Source organism: Lepidochelys olivacea, assembly GCF_965140295.1.
Source record: "Lepidochelys olivacea isolate rLepOli2 genome assembly, chromosome: 6".
Lineage (NCBI taxonomy): Eukaryota > Metazoa > Chordata > Testudines > Cheloniidae > Lepidochelys > Lepidochelys olivacea.
In genome coordinates, this window is record NC_140416.1 from 126,461,968 (window position 1) to 126,485,749 (window position 23,782).

The following is a 23,782-nucleotide window of genomic DNA, read 5'->3' on the forward strand; positions in this document are numbered from 1 at the left end:
CACTTAGCTGGTAGGTGCCTATTAAGCCACATGCATACGCCAATTAGAGACCTGCCGGCACGTCTCTGGGAGTGTCTGAACATAAGGGCAGATATCGCAACTACCCATCTGAAAATCAAGCCCCAAGTTATTCAGTCAATGAGCTTGACTTCCATCATCCCAGATTAAGTGATACATGTGAGTGCAGGGCCCGCAGAAAGGAAGCCTGGTGCAGAGCTAATTCCAACTGGAAATGTTATCAGGGGGCAAGGGGCTCAATGCGATCCCCACTGGAAGTTTTGCTCTTGTCAGTATGGGGCCCCCTGTAATCCCTGGCTCCCCTATACCTGACCAGATTACTATTTTTTATTTATACTACAATGGTCCTTAGAAGCCCCACCCAGGATCAGGGCCCCTTTGTGCTAGGCCCTGTACTAACCCCTGGGGATAGAAAGTCCCTACCTGAAGAGTCGACAATCTAAATAGAGCAGGCAGGCAAAGGAGGGAGAGGGGAGAAAGGGGTCTCAGTAGCTGAAGCTCACTCACTAGGTTAGTGGCAGAACCAGGAACAGAATGTGGGTCTCCTGAGTCCTGTGCCCTATTCACTGGACCATGGTACTTCGCCAAATTGCCCCCTATGGGAGAGCTGAGGTGAGAGTACAAGGGGCACTCCCAAATCCCCCACATGTTGCTGTCATGTGGACATCTCAGGAATCTGTTAATCAAAGTTATTAGTGGTAAGCACCAGAACTATTGCCCTGCTCACAGCTGTAGCTACCTGCCACAGCCTAGCCCAGCGGTCAATAGTTCCACACATTTTAATAGCAAGAGTGGATACCTTCTTTAGGATGCTCTTCTGGTAACTAAACTGTGACCTTCATACCTACAAATGAAGATTTGTATGTCGCCTCTTGGCTCCTTTGGAGATGCTGGGGTTAGCCTGAGTTGTATTCTCCTCTTTATGTTACTGCTCATTAGCACCTCCCTCTAATCTGCTCTTCTCCAGCAGCATTGTGGGATTGTATATGCTCCTATTCCATAGAGTTACCATCCCTGACTATTACAAGCATTTCTCACATGTGCTCTGATTCATGCCTGTTTTTTATGTTTGTGAAACTAATAAAACCTCTGATCATGAAGAAAGAACAGTCAGCCCATAAAGCATTAACTAGCTAGTGTTTTGTTCCATTTTACTTTGGTTTCGTGGGATTTGTTGGCAGGAACTGGGGGTGGGGGATGATGGTTCTGGCTGGATTTGGATGTTACACTTATTCCTGAAGCTCCCGGCGTAGCCATTTCCCAATCAAACCCAGCATTCCTCTTTTTCCTGGTAATAATTATTAACTAAAGTTTCCTTCTCCTGCAATCCGTGTAAGCAACTTCAGTGAAAATTTCATCTCGCTGCATTTTCTGGCAAACTAACTTCCCAGAGCCCCTCTGACTCTGCCAGAACGTCAGGTCGATATGCCATGCCTGATCACACCTGCACATCACATTAGGCAGCTTAATGCAATGTGCAGATGTAACTGGCCGTGACACATCATCCTGATGAGGCGTCAAACCTGGGATATTCCACACGAAGGGAGCCAACCTGCTGAAAGTCACAGGTAAAAATAGCAAAGCTGCTTTCAATTAAGAATCGAGAAACCATTTTGATACGATTGAAGTGCAAAAGCCAATGATTTATACTGTGCACCCATTTGCCAGCATTGGGTGCAGACAATGCATTTTCTGCCCAGACCCCTTATGCGGGAACACGATGGGTCTTCAAACCCTGGTACATTTTTAAAATGAGGAGCAGGCTGGACGGCAGTTTATCATTCCAGGAGCACTCCTGGACACAGTGGAGTGCATTTTTAAAAACGGTAGTTGAATAAAAATAAATGTTCGCATGTCGAGGAGCCAGGGGGAACCTGGGACCATTAACTGATGAAAGGATAAAGCACTGCAACCACCATGAATTAATGCTGCCATGAAATCCTGCAGGGCAGTTTTGAAAAATGAGATCAACGTTTGTAGCCAAGGTATAGTACAATTGCCTCTAGCTCAGAGGCAGCCAGTTGAAGAGGATTTGATGTACGTTATGTCCTTATAAATTCCCTTTTGTGCTTAAAAAGAAGAGTTAAAACAACAATCAAAAGCACAACCTCTGGTTTAGCTAGTCCATAGATACGTGAAAGCGGAATGGCCAGGCAACAGATGCTCTTAAGGCCGTGATGAATGGTGCTGCAGAGCTAGGACTTCATGCTGGGTGCCTGTCCTGCCTTCTCCAACATCTCCTGAAATAGGAGCCAGTATAAGGCTGCGTCTTCGCTCTCTTACAAGATCATAGTTCTGCTGCAAATACAAAATGGAAAAGGGGCAAGGGGACTGCGAAAAAGTGCACAATCCCTTTAAAGGACAGGCTGGAGCCTACACCTGGGACAGCCTGGGGAGTGATCAAAGAGTGAACGAAAGGCTGTGTTAAGCAGTGCTTCAGCCCACCCAGGGACTCCGTGAGTAGAGGTGTGCGCAGTCCAAGCATGCCAGACCTTTACAGACTTGCCAAGATTGTTCACATGATGAACTAAGACACTAGGGGTATGTCTACACTGTATCTGTGAGTGACCCTCCCCACCCAGGTCCACAGACTCATGCTAAAACCAGATGAATATTCCAAGGCCAAAAGGGGCCATTATGATCATCTAGTCTGACCTCCTGTATAACAGGCCATAAAATGTCACCAAAATAACTCCTTTTAAACTAAAGCATATCTTTAGAAATAAATTTAAATCAATCATGATTTAAAATTGGCCATGATGGAGAATCCATCACGACCCACAGTAAGTTGTTCCAAAGGGTAATTATTCTCACTGTAAAAAATGTACAGCTTATTCTTGTCTGACATTGCGGCTCAGCCTGGAGGCCAGGCATCCAAACCTCCGGGGGCAATGGGTGGGGGGGCTTGAAAGCCACAATGTCAAAGAAAGGTCTACACAGCTATTTTTAGTGCACTAGTGAGAGTCTGCAAACCTGGGCTGGGAGGATTGCTCCAAGATGCAGTGTAGACATATTCCAAGTGTTCACAATTTTATTATGGTGAAAACAGCACTATTTTAAAATATTTCAGTAGAACCATGACTTCCAGTAACTCGGGGTGATCTGGTAGCCTGTGTTCAAGAGAGGCATGCTCTTTCCATGTAGGGATCAAAATTAGGTCATGAACTTTTTTTTTTTTTTTAATCTAGAAATATTTTTTCTGGTGAAGACACTTGTTCCTTTAGTAAGCTGCATTGGTTTTGGTGCCTTCATAGCTGACATGATTCTGGGTGACCTGATACAGACAGACATCACACGTCACCCCTGCGCTTCAGCACTCCACAAATTCCTTGGTAATTGAGTTTAACAAATGACAAGAACTCTGCCTTTAATATTTTGTTTGAAATCCTGTCTGCCACTGAAGGCAATGGGAGTTTTTCCATTGACTTCAAGGGGTCTGGGATTTTTTCCTTTGATTTTAGATCCTATAATTTGGTTATTGACACTCTTTGGTTCCACCAATAATCTTCACAGGTATCAAATAGATAGCATTATTTATGGGCGAATCACAGACAATTCTGTTTGGGCAAGAATCCAGAACCTTGGCTACTTATCTGAACCTCTGTGCTCAAAGGTGGGCCAGAAAGCTCATGAGAGCACACTGTGTCATGCTTCTATGCATGCCATGAGTCCAGTGCTCAAGACAGACCAAAGAGAGTGTTGGAAAGAATTTACATGCCAAATTGCACAGATATGTCCTGCTTGCAAAGGATTGTGCTATTCAGCCAACCAAGGCATGCTCAGCATTCAGGCAACGTCAGCCACATGTTTTAAAGGCAGGGGAACGTCTTAAGAAAGGTCACAAAAGTAAGAGGTGGGGCCTCCTTGAGGCAACAGCATGAAGCAATCCGTGCTCAGTGATCTGTTAAGTGTTGACTTTGGTGGGGCTCTTTGTGGATGTGGGTCCCTGACCATGGATTCGACTGTAGATCAGGGTCTCATTTTATCTGTGAATCCCATGAATCTGTCTTTAGATTTAAAACTTCTCATAAGAGCCCCAGCCGCAAGATGGAAATCCCAATGACCCTATTGCCTGGAGATGGGGGAGCAAGATGTATTAGAATCAATAGTCAGTTCCAGTAAAGCTGCAGGTTCTTCTTCACTGTTCACTATGCCATTCTCTGGCATTTTCTGTTTTCTCTTTGTTCAACTCATGACTATAATGTCACAAAATAAATAGGGTTTGTTTGCATTCGTGAACAATTCTTAATCTAGCAAGGTATAATAAAAAGCACCTTCATTAGCAAATCCCTGCTTGGAAGAAACTCCAGCCTAATGTTTCTTTGGCAAAAATCAGATTTGGGAATCTACAAGGTTGGGTTGTTTGTTTGGCAGGTGTTTTAATCTATTTCTTTATTTTCAATGGCAAATTCAGTTCAGACTTACAGTGCAAGTCCAAAGATCCCATGAATGCCAATTTGCTGGTCACATTCAAGGCTACTCGAAGGTACAGCCAGTTGGAACATTTTCAACTAAATGAAATTTTTCTCAATATCCTGTTTCAGCAAACGAAAATGGTTTTGCATATTGCGGAGATGTGTCCATTTCAACAATGTTTTTGTCATAAAGCTTTTTGAGGTCTAGGGCTCTTTGGTCATTTATGATATATGAGCGAGAGAGAGAGACAGAAACAAACCAACCAATCAACACTCAAGTTGCAAATGCTAAGGTTTATGCTCCAAAAATGGACATTTCAACATAATCTGTTTCATGACGTTAGAAAGGTTTTCTTTTTTCATTCCAATGTGGAATGAAAACAATTTTGAAAACTTTGAAAACAGACATAAAATGGAACTGTCATCCTTCAGACAACTATAAACATAGGGAGCAAAGATTGAGGTAGCCTGTGTGATGTATATGTCTGTTCCCTGAACAAAACTTATTGAATTATGTATGTGTATCTTAGGAGTTTATTATATTAAAAATGCAAGAGTTATAGGGCTTCCTAGAAAATACCTGGGAGGACGGGAATGCAAATTGCCCACCTCCAAACCCATCCTTTTGAAGCTACGCCTTGAGGAGAAACCCACTGTCTGTCTTAAGACCTATTCATGATCTGTGCAGATCAAAGACACAGAACTGGATAAAGGAGTGACTCTCAGATTTATGGTGGGGCTTGTTCTGAGTTAATAGCTGTTATAAATTTGTGACCACAGAGAAACCCTTCGATGGGGTGTGAAGCACTGCTCACAGGCCAGACCCCTTTCTGGAGTCAAGGTGATTCTGGTGAACTTATTAGCATGCATACAGGTTCTTTTAATTGTTTAATATTTTCTCTGTAATGTTTTTACCTTAGGTATAAATATACTTGCTTAAAAGTTACGTACCCAGTTAATTTGTAGCCAGTCATATATGCATACTGGTAAGCAATAGGTATTAAGCCAGTAATGCAAAAGCCTACAGGTCTCTAGCACATAAGATAATAGCTTAGCCAAACTAATTGAGGCCTAAGGCCTAAAGCCTTAGCACAAGTAACTAACTCACAAATGACCTTATACTACAAGAGGTGACCTATCAAGTGGCCTATCTTTGGCAAGTAAAGGGGGAAGGAACAAACAAATTTGCATCTTAGCAAACAACAGCATGGAACCTCTTTCACCATCAGACTTCTTGTCTCTATCGTCACAGTGGAAATAGACTTTATCTAGGGTTAATTCTCAGGAAAACGCACTTCAAAGGGTGTCTGGACTATAAAAGTGAGGGGGTAAAACACCTCAAGTTAACTCTCCCTCCCATTTCCCTTTCACCTAAGAAGACAAAATGATTGGTAAAAGTGCAGCCTCTGGATTTTGGGAGCAGATCCTGGCCTGAGAATTTGGTCAGCTATGTTACTTGAAACCTGTGGTGGGGGATTTCACCTTGAACCAAGTCTAGTTTGTTAAAATTTAGAGCTAGGAAGCATTTTATCTCTATTTCTCTTGTAACCATTTCTGACTTTAACGCCTTATTCTTGTACTCACTTTAAATCTCTCTCTTTGAAGTTAAATAAACATATTTTATTCTCTAAGAAAAACTAATCCAGTGCTGTGAATTGTTTGGATAATTCCATTTAAAGTAGGAAAATGTTGTATACTGCTCTCCTAAGAGGAGCAAGTCCCTAAAATATCTGAACTGTCCAGGAGTGGGTGGGACAGTGCAGAACCCATGTGTGGGGAAAATTCAGGGTTTGGGGGCTATGGGGTCACCCTGAAAGTGGTAGCCAAGGCTGGTGGAAACCAGAGCGTGACTGGAATGTGCTGGACGAAGGCTGCAGCGATACACAGACACTCAGGGCCTGACCTGCATGCTGTTTGGCTTTTTGTGAGGGGCTAGGCTGGGAGCTACAGTAGCAAAGCATTGTGAGGCACCCCAGGTTGCAGGGCAGGGGTGACACAGCCCCTCACTGGCCTGGTGAGCACCTGGGAAAGTCACAGTGATGTACACAGTTCTGCAGGGCAGCACGCAGTGGCATATCTGCAGTCCTTAGTGGAGGAAATGCTTCTCACTCCCACAGGCAGAAAAAACAGAGGAGTAAATGAATTATTTTGCCACTGAACGGTGAGACTGTAACTTAATTTTTAACAGACCAACTACTCAGCACCAGATTCTGACACCTTTATTCCTGTTGCTTAGCATGTTATTGAACAAGTGGCCTGTGACAGGGTGCACCTGGCCCCCACAGGGATGGGGGGGGACACACTGGGGCTGAATTTAAATCCTGTGCACTAGTATAAATTGGTGCAGCTCCCTTCAAAACAATTAAGCTAGAATGAGCTACATTAGCTATGGATCTGGCTCCTAAACAGACCAACAGTGTCCCTTCAGTGCTTTTTGCTCCAGTTCATCTGGTACTCTCTTTAAAAATACAGGATGGTGTTTTTAAAAAAGATCTAAGGTGAAATCCTGGCCATGGGAAACCAGGAGATTGAAGTGACCAAGAGGACCATGGAAGTTACACTTGTACTTGTAAAATTGTACTTGCTTTCCAAAGCTCACAGCTGCCTGTTCAGAAATAGGGAGGTCAGAAATTGCTTTTATTAACTACAAAATCATATAAAAACTTCCTCAGCCATGCTGCTTTACCTACTGAACCTATTAAGAAGTTTCTTCTCTTGTGCAGCTGCGTGGAGAGCACCATCGTCTCGGTGTCTATCATGCCTGTTTGCCTCTCTGCAACTTGCCTACTGCATGGAACGCCTAGCATTGCCTTATAATGGATGGACAGGCCCGATCCCACGCCCTCTGGAATCAATGGGAGATTCTACAGAGCAGGAAACAGCAGGCAGATCTTTCTGGGTCTCAGGCCAATACCTAAGCCACTCTTTCTCTTTAATGTCCTTGTGGCTTCTCCTCATAGGCTGCAAGGCGGGGGAAGAGGGGCAGTGCACCTGGGCCATGGCCCACCCACTTCTTGGCTGGGCTAAAACTGAGTGGGCTCCAGTTGCCCCTCTGACATGATGGACGGGTAGCCAGGCAAAATCTAAGTAGCACTGCAACCCCACATGCAGATTGCAGTGCCGCTCTCCCAAATTTGGGGGGGGTGGGTCTAGGGGCTGGTGGGGGGCAGGTACCTAAGCAGACAATCAGGTGTGGAGGGAACGAATCTATAGCACCCCACAAGCCCTGCTTCTCCTCCTACACACCCCCATTTCATTATGCATCCCACCTAATTATACCACTGAACATTGAGAAGGTGAAAGTAATGCAGCATGCTACTGAGGAGAACACAGTATTTGTTCAGCTATTATTTAGAACTTAATGAGACCAGTGACTGTTCATATGGAGTCTAATCCTGATCCTGACTTCAGTGGGGCAGGATCAACCCCCCTAGATCCAAAGTTTTAGCTCAGAATATTTATTCCCAAATCCAGATTGCAGTGGGCTTTGGATCAGATCAGACCCTGCTGAGTAACAGCAACTACCGTGGAAGTCAAATAAGGACTATGCAGTAGAATACGTCTGACCCCAAATGAACTGCCGCTGGCGTCATAAGCAGTTAGCCAAATACGTGGTAAATCACCTTGCTAGCAGGGCACAGGACTGTAACTTTCAATATGTATTTAATTCTGTAGTTACTTGGTGCTCAGTCATTACACACTGGGTGCTGCACAGTGCAAAAAGAGAGATGTGAAGTATTCCGGCACTGAGGAGTAAGGCTGTCCTCCTGACCTCGTGCCAATGAAGTCTTTTGATCACATCAGACCACCATGTATTCTGTGTCTGACACATTTTACATGCAGGAGTCAATTTTCTGATCTCATATTTTACTGATAAATTCCATCAGTTTTGCATGATGGATTTCAGTTGCCGGTATTCTTCTGCAACTTCAACCGACGGTAATGGAAATTCTGTGAAGATCGGTTCCAAACAAGCACATTACTAAAGAACATGGGAAACTTTGCCCATGAGTAGTCTCACTGAAGTCACTACTCACATGCCTAAAGATACACACACACTGCAATGCTCTGCAGAAGCCTATGGGAGAGCAGAGAAACAATGGAGATCTGAGCAAAGCATTTTCTCTTTTATTCTGAGGCCAACAGTGTGTTGGAAGCAGCTTTTCAATGTTTGTTATTTTCCTTTTCACCTAACCTGTATTTTTCTGCTGTTGACCTGCAGGGTAGAACTCCTCAAACTCTTCTTTGTCCGAAATTCAGCAGATCCTCTTTGTTATTTCAGAGTGTTCTCCAGCCCCAAGGAGAATCTTGACACACCCAATGCACCTTTTGTGCCCAGATACTGAACACTGGTGAGTCTCTGTGAGTGGAGGCAAAACCTTAATGAAAGTGCATCTGACTCTGTAAATTAAACATGTTTATGTGTGTGCATTATTCATGCATGCTTGGTGTTCAAGGGCTGAATGCCACTGTGCATTGAGCTTTGTTTTATGTTTGGTTGGTTCGGGGTTTTTTTGTTTTGTTTTTATTTGGCGGTACCCTTGCAACTTACTAAATTATTTACTGAAACATGAGAGAAGATTATGAATTATGAAAACGGAGCTGCCAGCACCAGATGCAGAAATGGAAACAAAGGTTATTTGGGGGATTATTCCAAGCCTCTCTCTTTTTAGCAGACAATAAAACCAAAAGGTCATCCCAATGCACTGGCTATTTAGCAGACATCTAAATCCAAGAACATAAGAATGGCCAAACTGGGTCAGGCCAATGGTCCATCAAGCCCAGTATCCAGTCTTCACACAGTGGCCAGTGCCAGAGGCTTCAGAGAGAATGAATAAAACAGGGCAATTATCAAATGATCCATCCTGTTGTCCACTCCCAGCTTCCAGCAGTCAGAGGCTTAGAGACACCCAGATCATGGGGTTACATCCCTGACAATCTTGGCTAATAGCCACTGATGGACCTATCCTCCAGGAATCCAGTTGTACTTTTGGCCTTCACAACATCCCATGGTAAAGAGTTCCAAAGACTGACTATGTGTTGTGTGAAGAAGTAAGTCTTTATGTTTCTTTTAAACCTGAGGCCTATTTGTTACCCGGGGATTTCTGAACCCAAAGGTCTTGGTAACTTTTACTCTTGGCGAGGCAGAGGCAGGAAATAAACCAATGGGGACATGGCTGTCCGACAGATAGATCGTTGACACAGGCAATACAATAGAAGAGTGCTCTCACCTGAAAGCTACACTTTATTTAGTCTAGAGCACTTACACACCCACAACTGGTTAGTAAAACTCCCCCAACATTCACTAATTACCAAAAACTGGTGTGGATCATGAGTGGTACAGCAGCAGTCTTCTGATGACCAGTCTTTCATCTGCCAAGATGTGTCCACAGAGTGATCCAACTAGCCCAAACTTCTCCCCCCTTATTTATTGTGTTAGCACAACAATGACACATCAATCAAAAAAAAAGGTTAAGTAAGCAATTTCAAAGGTTAAGCAAGAGGTTTCCTCTGACTGTTTATTAGACAGATGTGTTTTTGCAAAGTCTGCATGGTTGAGGGTCCTGACAAAAACAACCCAGAGGGCAAATATAGAGAAGCCGACTGTTTTCTAAACACACATTCCTCTGCAATTTCAGCAGAGATCTTATCAGAAAGGATGCAGGGAAAGGCTCCCTTCTTGTGGTTGCTCAATCGCCCCTCCCCTTCTGGTTGAACTATAGTAAGGCTGCTACACAGGCCCACTAAAGGCTACTGACTTGGCTGTTTTGGCAATAAGCATAACAGCTGATATTCCAACTATCAGTAGTGGTCCAGGCAATTTGCTGATCCACCAAGATCTCCCCACACATACTCATTTCATTGGGTGACCCTTGCTTCTTCTGTTATGAGGAGGAATAAATAACCCTCCCTTATTCACTGTCTCCACCCCAGTCATGATTTGATAGACCTCGATCATACCCCCACCCTAAGGTGTCTCTTTTCCAAGCTGAACAGTCCCAGGGTTTTTAATCTCTCCTCGTCTGGAATCTGTTCCATCCCTTCCCCCACCCCCTGTCATTTTTTGCTGCATTGCTCTGTACCTTTTCCAGTTCTAATGTATCTTTTTTTTCAGATGGAGTGAGCACAGCTACACACAGTATTCAAGGTGGGGGCACCACGGATTTGTATGGTGGCATTATGATATTTTCTGTCTTATTATCTTTCCCATTCCTAATGGTTCCTAACATTCCTGGTACAATTTCTTGGTGCAAGTGCTGGAGGAACCAACTAGGGGCAGAGCTCTTCTTGACCTGCTGCTCACAAACTGGGAAGAATTAGTAGGGGAAGCAAAAGTGGATGGGAACCTGGGAGGCAGTGACCATGAGATGGTCGAGTTCATAGAATATCAGGGTTGGAAGGGACCTCAGGAGGTCATCTAGTCCAACCCCCTGCTCAAAGCAGGACCAGTCCCCAGCTAAATCATTCCAGCCAGTTCAGGATCCTGACACAAGGAAGAAAGGAGAGCAGCAGAATACAGACCCTGGACTTCAGAAAAGCAGATTTTGACAACTTCAGGGAACTGATAGGCAGGATTCCCTGGGAGAATAACATGAGGGGGAAAGGAGTCTAGGAGAGCTGGCTGTATTTTAAAGAATACTTATTGAGGTTACAGGGACAAACCATCCTGATGTGTAGAAAGAATAGTAAATATGGCAGGCAACCAGCTTGGCTTAACAGTGAAATCCTTGCTGATCTTAAACACAAAAAAGAAGCTTACAAGAAGTGGAAGCTTGGACAAATGACCAGGGAAGAGTATAAAGATATTGCTCGGGCATGCAGGAGTGAAATGAGGAAAGCCAAATCACACTTGGAGTTGCAGCTAGCAAGGAATGTTAAGAGTAACAAGAAGGGTTTCTTCAGGTATGTTAGCAAAAAGAAGAAAGTCAAGGGAAGTGTGGGCCCCTTACTGAAAGGGGGAGGCAACCTAGTGAGAGAGGATGTGGAAAAAGCTAATGTACTCAATGCTTTTTTCACCTCTGTCTTCATTAATAAGGTCAGCTCCCAGACAACTGCACTGGGCAGCACAGCATGGGGAGGAGATGACCAGCCCTCTGTGGAGAAAGAAGTGGTTAGGGACTATTTATAAAATCTGGATGAGCACAAGTCCATGGGGCCGGATGCGCTGCAGCCGAGAGTGCTAAAGGGATTGGCAGCTGTGATTGCAGAGCCATTGGCCATTATCTTTGAAAACTCATGGTGATTGGGGAAGGTCCTGGATGACTGGAAAAAGGCAAATGCAGTGCCCATCTTTAAAAAAGGGAAGGAGGAGGATCCGGGGAACTACAGGCCAGTCAGCCTCACCTCAGTCCCTGGAAAAATCATGGAGCAGGTCCTCAAGGAATCAATTCTGAAGCACTTAGAAGAGAGGAAAGTGATCAGGAACAGTCAGCATGGATTCACAAAGGGCAAGTCATGTCTGACCAACCTGATTGCCTTCTATGATGAGATAACTGGCTCTGTGGATGAGGGGAAAGCAGTGGACGTATTATTCCTTGACTTTAGCAAAGCTTTTGACACGGTCTCCCACAGTATTCTTGCCAGCAAGTTAAAGAAGTATGGGCTGGATGAATGGACTATAAGGTGGAGAGAAAGCTGGCTAGATCATTGGGCTCAATGGGTAGTGATCAATGGCTCAATGTTTAGTTGGCAGCCGGTATCAAGTGGAGTGCCACAAGGGTCGGTCCTCTGGCTGGTTTTGTTCAATATCTTCATTAATGATCTGGAGGATGGTGCGGATTGCACCTTCAGCAAGTTTGCAGATGACACTAAACTGGGAGGAGAGGTAGATACGCTGGAGGGTAGGGATAGGATACAGAGGGACCTAGACAAATTAGTGGTTTGGGCCAAAAGAAATCTGATGAGGTTCAACAAGGACACGTGCAGAGTCCTGCACTTAGGACAGGAGAATCCCATGCACTGCTACAGACTAGGGACCAAATGGCTGGGCAACAGTTCTGCAGAAAAGGACCTAGGGGTTACAGTGGACGAGAAGCTGGTTATGAGTCAACAGTTGCCAAGAAGGCCAACGGCATTTGGGGATGTGTAAGTAGGGGCATTACCAGCCGATCGAGGGATGTGATTGTTCCCCTCTATTCAACATCGGTGAGGCCTCATCTGGAGTACTGTGTCCAGTTTTGGGCCCCACACTACAAGAAGGATGTGAAAAAAGTTGGAAAACGTCCAGCGGAGGGCAACAAAAATGATTAGGGGACTGGAACACAATTTATGAGGAGAGGCTGAAGGAACTGGGATTGTTTAGGCTGCAGAAGAGACGATTGAGGTGGGATTTGATAGCTGCTTTCAACTACCTGAAAGGGGGGGTCCAAAGAGGACGAATCTAGACTGTTCTCAGTGTTAGCAGATGACAGAACGAGGAGTAATGGTGTCAAGTTGCAGTGGGGGAGGTTTAGGTTGGATATTAGGAAAAAACTTTTTCACTAGGAGGGTGGTGAAACACTGGAATGTGTTACCTAGGGAGGTGGTGGAATCTCCTTCTTTAGAGGTTTTTAAGATCAGGCTTAACAAAGCTCTGGCTGGGATGATTTAGTTGGGGATTGATCCTGCTTTGAGCAGGGGGTTGGACTAGATGACCTCCTGAGGTCTCTTCCAACCCTGATATTCTATGATTCTATGATTCTCTTAGCTTTTTTGACTGGCACAGACTGAATGGATGTTTTCAGAGAACTATCCAGAATGACTTCAAGATCTCTTTCTTGAGTGGTAACTGCTAATTTAGACCCCATCATTCTGTATGTATAGTTGTCATCTCTCTCCATTGTGAAAACTTACTATTTATTCTTACCCTTTGTTTTCTCTTTTAACCAGTTACCAATCCATGAAAGGACCTTCCCTCTTATCCCATGACAACTTACTTTGCTTAAGAGCCTTTGGTGAGGGACTTTGTCAAAGGCTTTCTGAAAGTCCAGCTACACTATATGCAGTGAATCACCCTTGTCCATACATTTGTTGACACCCACCACCTAAAAGAATTCTAATAGATTGGGGAGGCATGATTTCTCTTTACAAAAGCCATGTTGACTCTTTCCCCAACTTAGCCTGTTTATCTATATATCTGCTAATTCTGTTCTTTACTGTAGTTTCAACCAATTTGTCTGGTACTGAAGTTAGGCTTACTGGCCTGTAAATTGCCAGGACCACCTCTGGAGACTTTTTAAAAAATTAATGTTACACTTGCAATCCATCAGCCATCTGGTACAGCAGCTGATGTAAGTGATAGGTTACCTACCACAATTAGTAGTTCTGCAATTTCATATTTGAGTTCAATAAGAACTCTTGGGTGAATCCCATCTGGTCCTGATGACTTATTACTGTTTAATTGATCAATGTGTTCTAAAACCTCCTGTGACACTGAGCCAGAAAGGCTTAAGCAACTTGCAGGCTAAATGACCCAAATTCTACCTCTAAAGACATATTAGAGAAGTATATAAATGGAAATTAGGGCTATTCCTTATAAATAGTTAGCAAAGCCATGTTAGATAGACTGGAGCTTTGAAATGTAGACTTGTATTGTTAAAGAATTGGAAGAAGATAGTGACTGTAGTAATCTACGTTTACCTATAGCTTGTTAGAGGTTAACAATGTAACCAGACAGTTTCTGTCTGTCACTATTTCTATTGATTCAAAGATCAAAAGGGAATATTAACATTTTGATGAAGCTTGGTATAACAAAATCATTGCCTTGATATCTCTTTGAAGTTTGTAGGAAACTACCTGTAAATGGCAGGAGATGGGCCGTTGCCTTATGCTAATCCATGCAGCTAATTACTGATGGTACATAGAAAACAGGAGGCTCTACTTGAAAGACACAATGCTTCACACAAGAAATGCCTGCTGTCGAGAGGCTGCTAGAGAACTATAAAAAGAACTCTTGAGCCCTGATCCTGTTATCTCAGATCTGCTTAAGCTTCATCAGGGGAAGTTTGAGTCACAAGATTGAGGTCCCCAGCTCCAGTCTGGGTCACCCGGATATTGGACATTGGACTATAACCTAAGGAACTTATTTTGAAAGAACTTTTTGCAACTCTAAATCTCACCATCTCTACTATGAAACTGACCCATGAACTCTATTCATACCTGTATGTATAATGATCTTTTAACCTATGTTCTCACTCTTTTCCTTTTTAATAAATTTTAGTTTAGTTAATAAGAATTGGCTGCAAGCGTGTATCTGGGTAAGATCTGAAATATTCATTGACCTGATGGGTAATGTGTCCAATCCTTTGGGATTTGTAGAACTTTTTATAGATGAACAAGATTTTCAGTAATCCTCATCATGTTTGATTTGGATGTCTGGGTGAGAGCCCAAGGATGGATTGTTTTAAGGGAACTGTGTTTTTGGCTTCTGGATAACCAGCAAGGTTTTGTAGAAGCTGTTTTGTTGCTGGATTGGTGAATCTAAGTATTAGAAATAACCTCCAAATTGTCTGACCCATTCTTTGCAGTTTGCCCTGATTTGAGCAATCTCAGCGTGCCCCGCCCCTAGAAACCCGGTCATATTTCCTCTACTGACACCTCAGTCTGAGACAATAAACTTACAGTAGACTTGGAATTAGATTTTTCGCCATGCGGGAGGCTGGAAACCTTATGGTTTAATGCTTTCCATGGTGGTGGTGGATAGCTTTCATGTTACATGGGGACAATTCCTGGTAGTGGCAAAGTGTGGCAGCAAGCACAGGTAGCTAGGAAGAGACAGAGCTCCTGGAGGGGAAAGCAAGGACAATAGCCACCAACTCTTACAAGTTCTACAAATAAACCAGAAGTCTTGCTAACACATGCAATCAGGAAGATACGGAATGGATGCACAATTTATTGAGAGAAGTTCCCTGGCCTGCATTATGCCAGGAGGTCAAACTTCAGTGCCACACATGCTCCTCCCTCCCAGATACTGTGCAGCAATCCCCCCCACCCACACAAGAAGATGGAGCCCCTTTGTTATACATCCTTTCCATTACCAGTAGGTAAGGGAGATCCCAACACTGGGTATCTGCAATATGAGTTTAAATACTAATCCATGCAAGGAGCATAAAGCGAATGCATAATTTCAAGAATGTCAGTCATCCCATTTCAGAGTAGCAGCCGTGTTAGTCTGTATTCGCAAAAAGAAAAGGAGTACTTGTGGCACCTTAGAGACTAACCAATTTATTTGAGCATGAGCTTTCGTGAGCTACAGCTCACTTCATCGGATTGGAATACTTGAGCATGCAGCTAAGTGCTGTGCTGAATATGGCCTGCACTTCTAGTCACCCCATCTTGAAAAAGACATATTAGAATTGGGAGATGTACAGCGAAGGGCAACAAAAATGATTAGGGGTGTCAGGGTTCCCTCCCCACTCTGAACTTTAGGGTACAGATGTGGGGACCCGCATGAAAGACCCCCCAAGCTTATTTTTACCAGCTTAGTGTAAAAACTCCCCAAGGCACAAATTCTCCCTTGTACTTTGGATTAGGTAAATGCTGCCACCACCAAGTGATTCAAACAAACATTTAGGGAGGGCCACTTGGAACCCTATCTCCCCCCTAATATCACCCTCCAAGCCCTACACCCCCTTTCCTGGGGAGGCTTGAGAATAAACAAGATGAGCACAGACCAACCTTGGGTTTTTAGGGACACTACAAAACCCAATCAGATTCTTAAAGAAAACAGAAATTAATTAAAAAGAAAAGTAAAAGAAACCCCGCTATAAAATTAGGATGGAAAATAATCTCATAGGGCAATCAGATTCAAAACACAGAGGGTTTCCCCTCTAGGCAAAACTTTAAGGTTATAAAAACAGGGATAAACCTCCCTCTTAGCACAGGGAAAATTCACAAGCTGAAACAAAAGATAATCTAACGCATTTCCTTGCTATTACTTACTATTTCTGTAAGATTAGATGCTTAGTTCAGATATGGCTTAGGGAGATGTATTTTCCCTGTCCTGGTTCCTCGCTGACCCTGGAGTGAACAACAAAGAGAACAAAAGCAAACCCCTGCCCCCACAGATTTTGAAAGTATCTTCTCCTCTCATTGGTCCCTTTGGTCAGGTGCAAACCAGGTTACCTGAGTTTCTTAACCCTTTACAGGTAAAGGAAGGATTTTATGCTACCCCTAGCTGTATGTTTATGACAAGTAAGGAACAGTTTCCATATGGGGAGAGATTAAAAAGACTGGGAATTTTCAGCTTGGAAAAGAGACAACTAAGGTGGGGGGGGCGGAATATGAGAGAGGGCTATAAAATCATGACTGGTGTGGAGAAAGTGAATAAGACGTAACACATGAACCGGGGGTCACCGAATGAAATTAATAGGCAGCAGGTTTAAAACAAACAAAAGGAAGTACTGCTTCACACAATGCACAATCAACCTGTGGAACTCCTTGCCGGGATACATTGTGAAGGCTAAAAGTATAACCAGGTAAAAAAAAAAGAATTTGATAAGTTCCTGGAGGATAGGTCCACCAATAGCCATTAGCCATGATGTCAGGGATGCAACCCTATGCTCTGGGTATCCCTAAGAGTCTGACTTCCAGAAGCTGTGTGCTGGCAACTGTCAGAAGACAGGTACTGGGCTAGATGGATCAGTGGTCTGACCCAGTAAGGCCGTTCGTAGGGGATAGTTTGCAGAATTAAGGTACTGAAGAACAAGATAATAGAATAGTATCCTACATTCAGTAATGTTTATATATGTATATTTATATATGTTACATTTGTATATTTAATAGAAATGTTTGTAATGTTATTAAAATTCTTTTTATGTGAAGAAATATAAAACACTTAATGACAGCAAAATAAGAAATTAATACCAGATGACCAATACTAAGACATATTATTCATGTGATAAAATAGTTAACATTTGTTTACTGCTAGCTGGTGTGGAAAAATGATTCACAACTCCTGAAAACCAGAGATGTCTGCCTCCCCTTACTGTGTGGCCTCCGTTTGGATAGCTGCGTATTGATAATTACTGGGGGGAATTACTGCTGCTAGAAATCAGACTATCATGGTAACTGTCTAGCAGTTTTGAATGCTGGATTCATGCATCAGAGCAACAAAACTAATGTAAATAATTTACAACTTAAGTATTTTATTAGGGAGATAAAAACATTGTACATGTTAAATTTGTGTAAAGTTTTGCTACGAAATGAATTATGTACTATTGGGTATGTTTAATTTGTGTACCACTGGAGATTTGAAAATAGTTCTGATTGCTGTGAGGAGGAAATTTTGCACTTTAACGATTTGAGCAGAAATGATATATTATAAATGTATTTATATCAGCAATACTGAAAACATGGATTATGTATGGCAGTTATTTCCAGCAACCATGGTGGTATATCCTTCAAATCGCTTCAGAATGAAGAGGAATATATTTTTTAAAATGTGAAGAATTGTACATTACTTAAGCTTTTTAAAATGAAAGCATTTGAAAATCAAAATGATACCCTAAAGGCCAAATATACTTAAAACACGAGCTGACACGTCCAGCAGAACTTTGCTTGGTCAAATGTTTTGGTGCTAACCTTCTGTGCCAGAATAGAATAGCCAGTAGGTGCGTTTAACCAGCGAATCCATGCAACCTCTCTCCTTCCCACATGACAGCACAGAATATACAGTCACTAACACCCTTCCTTCCTGAGACTCTGAAAATATTTAGTGATTATACATTGATCTATAGAAGTTCAGGTTGAAATCTTCATAGAATAAGCTGAGAGCACTGTTAGGTTTGCTCTTCATATACCTCATCCTTGTTGCTGGACGAAAGCGTCAGATGGGGGGTTTTCAGGGGAAAATGAGAGGTCCAGAACAGATGCAAGAAGGAATATACTCTGATATCCCTCACAACGTATAGTATGTCATACTGTAAAATTACAGTGCTACTCACTACCCTGTGCGTCTTTCACACAAGAGGGGAGGACCTTTTCCTATGTCACGATGAAATGTATGCCTTCTTGGTTTTGCTTTCTGGTGTTCATGTTCAAGTTTGAGCAGTTCCTGGTGTGCTTAGGATTTTATAACCCACTCATCTCCATGGGATCTGAACACAGTGGCTTCTTCTCGATGAAGAGAGCTCTGCTTCAGGTCCATTCAGCGACTCCACAATAGTTGCCATCAGGCCAGCTAGCTAGCCTGTGGCTAATTTAGGGCCTCATCTGACTCCCACCGAACTTAATGGAAAGATCTATTCCTACAGGCGCAATGTATGCAGTGGACACACACTGAGGCAGCATGGGATATTTCTGCTGTATAAAAGACCTGAAACAGTAGCCTGGAAGTTGCTACTTCTCATAGAAGGGAAGCAGACAGTATGAGTAGGCTCCAATGTGTGATAGCCTCTTAAAGTCAAAGATTTTGGTGGTACCTAAGATGTGGTGAAAGTACAAACCCAGGTTGACTAATAATAAATGAAGAAAAACTGTTTGATTTTATGAACCTTAAACCGGTTTGGTCCCCATCATCTCTCCATCAGCCCGTCTTACAGTGATGCAGTTTTCAAACCTAAGAAGTATGATGCACACTATCGGTTATGCATTGTTTGTGCCTGTCATAAATATAAAGGGAAGGGTAAACTCCTTTAAAATCCCTCCTGGCCAGAGGAAAAATCCTCTCACCTGTAAAGGGTTAAGAAGCTAAAGGTAACCTCGCTGGCACCTGACCAAAATGACCAATGAGGAGACAAGATACTTTCAAAAGCTGGGAGGAGGGAGAGAAACAAAGGGTCTGTGTCTGTCTGTATGCTGCTTTTGCCGGGGACAGAACAGGAATGGAGTCTTAGAACTTTTAGTAAGTAATCTAGCTAGGTATGTGTTAGATTTTGATTTCTTTAAATTGCTGAGAAAAGAACTGTGCTGAATAGAATGACTATTCCTGTCTGTGTATCTTTTTTGTAACTTAAGGTTTTGCCTAGAGGGATTCTCTATGTTTTGAATCTAATTACCCTGTAAGGTATCTACCATCCTGATTTTACAGAGGTGATTCCTTTACTTCTATTAAAAGTCTTCTTGTAAGAAAACTGAATGCTTTTTCATGGTTCTAAGATCCAAGGGTTTGGGTCTGTGGTAACCTATGCAAATTGGTGAGGATTTTTACCAAACCTTCCCCAGGAAGTGGGGTGCAAGGGTTGGGAGGATTTTGGAGGGAAAGACATGTCCAAACCATGTTTCCCAGTAAACCCAAATAAAGTTTGGTGGTGGCAGTGGAAATCCAAGGGCAAAGGGTAAAATTAATTTGTACCTTGGGGAAGTTTTAACCTAAGCTGGTAAAAATAAGCTTAGGAGGTTTTTCATGCAAGTCCCCACATCTGTACCCTAGAGTTCAGAGTGGGGGAGAAACCTTGACAGTGCCCTTGCCTTGTTTCATGTGAAACTATAGGCACGTGCTGAAATACTGCTGCACATGGGAAGCTATTGTACTTTGCGTAAAAAGATTGATTTGCTGGAAATATTTTAAGTGTTGACAATTAGATCCTGACTTTTCAGCAGCCTTAGGGTTCGATTCTAATTGATGTACTTTTTTCTTTTACTAATGATGCCCGCTCTAAATGTCTCCACAAAGCCCATTACAGTCACATGAAAAAAAATTAGTAATACTCTAATATGTTTTCCTCATTAAATTCCCATTAGGAAAGTAATGGTGGTCTTAAATGGACATCATTTTAATAGAGAAATTGCACACATTAACCCTTTAGTGTTTTTATTTTTCTAAAAGTTTGTGCCCCACATGCGTGGATTTCCATTTCCTCAGCAGAGCTGCACATTGTGGGAAAGTTTTTCCTTTTCACATTTTTCCCAGCTTAAGTTTACAGAGAGGCCTGGCCGTCACATTGCTTCTTTAGACGAGGTCTGTGAAACATTCTCTCAAGTCTGGGAGGAGTGGTAGATACGCTGGAGGGGAGGGATAGGATACAGAAGGACCTAGACCAATTGGAAGATTGGGCCAAAAGGAATCTGATGAGGTTCAATAAGGATAAGTGCAGGGTCCTGCACTTAGGACGGAAGAACCCAATGCACAGCTACAGACTAGGGACCGAATGGCTAGGCAGCAGTTCTGCAGAAAAGGACCTAGGGGTGACAGTGGACGAGAAGCTGGATATGAGTCAGCAGTGTGCCCTTGTTGCCAAGAAGGCCAATGGCATTTTGGGATGTATAAGTAGGGGCATAGCGAGCAGATCGAGGGACGTGATCGTTCCCCTCTATTCGACATTGGTGAGGCCTCATCTGGAGTACTGTGTCCAGTTTTGGGCCCCACACTTCAAGAAGGATGTGGATAAATTGGAGAGAGTCCAGCGAAGGGCAACAAAAATGATTAGGGGACTGGAACACATGAGTTATGAGGAGAGGCTGAGGGAGCTGGGATTGTTTAGCCTGCAGAAGAGAAGAATGAGGGGGGATTTGATAGCTGCTTTCAACTACCTGAAAGGGGGTTCCAAAGAGGATGGCTCTAGACTGTTCTCAATGGTAGCAGATGACAGAACGAGGAGTAATGGTCTCAAGTTGCAGTGGGGGAGGTTTAGATTGGATATTAGGAAAAACTTTTTCACTAAGAGGGTGGTGAAACACTGGAATGCGTTACCTAGGGAGGTGGTAGAAGCTCCTTCCTTAGAGGTTTTTAAGGTCAGGCTTGACAAAGCCCTGGCTGGGATGATTTAACTGGGAATTGGTCCTGCTTTGAGCAGGGGGTTGGACTAGATGACCTTCTGGGGTCCCTTCCAACCCTGATATTCTATGATTCTATGATTCTAAGTCTCCTTCCCTCTCTCCCCCTCCAGGCAATGATTGACTCCTGCCAGATCCCTGCAAACCCCGTTTCTTATCCACCATACTTACATCTTGCCTGGTATGGTAGAGTGCCCGTAGATGGTTTATTGACAAATGAGGTGACCACGTGCCCTGGAGCCGGGGAATGTCCCTCTCCTCAGGCTCAGTGGGGAGGAGTGGGGGGGGGGTTGTTTATTTTACAGAGAATGGGATTGACATAGATCCTAGCAGGAGACACAGGCAGGGCAAGCAGGTCCACTCCAAGCTCTGCCACATACTAATGCCCTCCAGAAAGCCTCCTGGTTAGCAACCCCCTTGTATTGGCCTCTCCTGTACTCCAGCTCCCAACACAACATTGGGTCTATGCAGAGTCTAGGACTGTGCCCTTTGGCGAGTGGTGAACCTACAGGCAGCTCTGTTGTGCCATCACATTCCCACCCTCATCCTTTGCTTCCGCCAGCCCTCCCAGCTTCTATCCCCTGGTGCTAGTTAATCCCACGTCCGTCTCTGTACTTTCTTCCGCGCCTCGCTTTACATGTGAGGTGCCGTCTCTGAGCTGATCGGGCTCCTCCTGCACAGCGCCCCTCAGGCCCCATCTCTGCTATGATGCCTGCAAGACACCAGCCAAGGTGGGGACAGCAGATAGTTATTGGGTGGGGAAAATATAGATTGTCTATTTTATCCCTCTCCCCAACCCTGTGCATTTCTCATCATCACTGACTGTGAGTCCTTCAGAGCAGGGAATGGTGTCCCTGTAGGCATGGGTGCTGACTACCACATTGCAGGGGCTAACAGAGACATACAAATTATTGGGGAGGGGGGGAAGGAAATGTTTGGGTTAGGGCTTCACTATCTCATATACTGCCTTATATCCAGAGATCTGAAAGAACTTCCAAAAGGACCCAGTATCCCCATTTTAGAGAGGAGCACAGTTAGATGTAAAGAGTTAGGTGACTTGCCTAAGCTCACACAGAGATTCAGTGTCAGAGAACCCAGCACTTCTGACTTCCAGCCCTATGCACCCTCGTGTATCCTCTCATGCTTTTCTAACTTCAGCCAGCAGCCCATCTCAAAGAGAATGTAACACCTGGTGGCGATAACCCTAAAACAGGCAGGTGGTTCACTGCACACCTCTGCATCAGTGAACTATTTTTTCAGCCCCAATTTTTTTCTACTGAGCTGTTGTCTAACTCTTTTTGACAGTGACGTACACTCATTACTGCTCTTGCTCCTCAATGCTTTCCAGATATTAGCTATCCTCTGTGTAAACAAATTCCTCAGTTATTTTACTGCTTTCCCATCCCCTTTTATACCAGTTCAAACAGCAGTTATCCTTCTCTAGTCCCTTTAGAATTTTACTGCCATTCAAAGTTTTGCACCTTTCAGACAAAGTGCAGTGAAGTCAGTGCCTGTGTACGGCATGCTCCTGTAGTCAAGCATGAGCACCTGAAAATTGGTATGCATAGAGTTAGCTTACCTGCCTGTTGTCATATCAGTGAAGCCTTGCTTTATCAAAGGTGCAATCCCACAGTTGGCAGGGTTTTAGTAAGTTTTATCCCATTTTTGGCCTAAAATTGCTACATTCTGCAAAAACTAGAGATTGTATGGAGTTAAAACTGCCCATGTAAAATATTTTGGGGCAAAACAAATGGAAACACCAGACTACATTTCTATAAATGTGATATTTTTTCTCTTTCCATCTAGAATCAGAGAATCATAGAATATCAGGGTTGGAAGGGACCCCAGAAGGTCATCTAGTCCAACCCCCTGCTCAAAGCAGGACCAATTCCCAGTTAAATCATCCCAGCCAGGGCTTTGTCAAGCCTGACCTTAAAAACCTCTAAGGAAGGAGCTTCTACCACCTCCCTAGGTAACGCATTCCAGTGTTTCACCACCCTCTTAGTGAAAAAGTTTTTCCTAATATCCAATCTAAACCTCCCCCACTGCAACTTGAGACCATTACTCCTCGTTCTGTCATCTGCTACCATTGAGAACAGTCTAGAGCCATCCTCTTTGGAACCCCCTTTCAGGTAGTTGAAAGCAGCTATCAAATCCCCCCTCATTCTTCTCTTCTGCAGGCTAAACAATCCCAGCTCCCTCAGCCTCTCCTCATAACTCATGTGTTCCAGTCCCCTAATCATTTTTGTTGCCCTTCGCTGGACTCTCTCCAATTTATCCACATCCTTCTTGAAGTGTGGCGCCCAAAACTGGACACAGTACTCCAGATGAGGAGTATATTCTATTCACTCCATTGTGCATGCTGTTTGTTATTATTCTCCTTTCAATGCATACATGTACCAAAGAGTACAATTATTTAATTGTCTGTATCACAAGACCATCTCAGTCCCTATGCAATTTACCCTAAAAGTAGTTTGCGGGGGTGGGGTTAATGGCTGGGTATGCCAGAGAAAGGAAGATGGAGAAATCTGAACCACCTAGAAGAGATGATGCAGCATGTATAGTCCCTCTGTGCACCAGGAACACTTGCCTTCTGGGGCACAGTCCTTCCCAATGCCCCATCTGGAGCACAGAACAGAGGCTAAATATATTTTAGC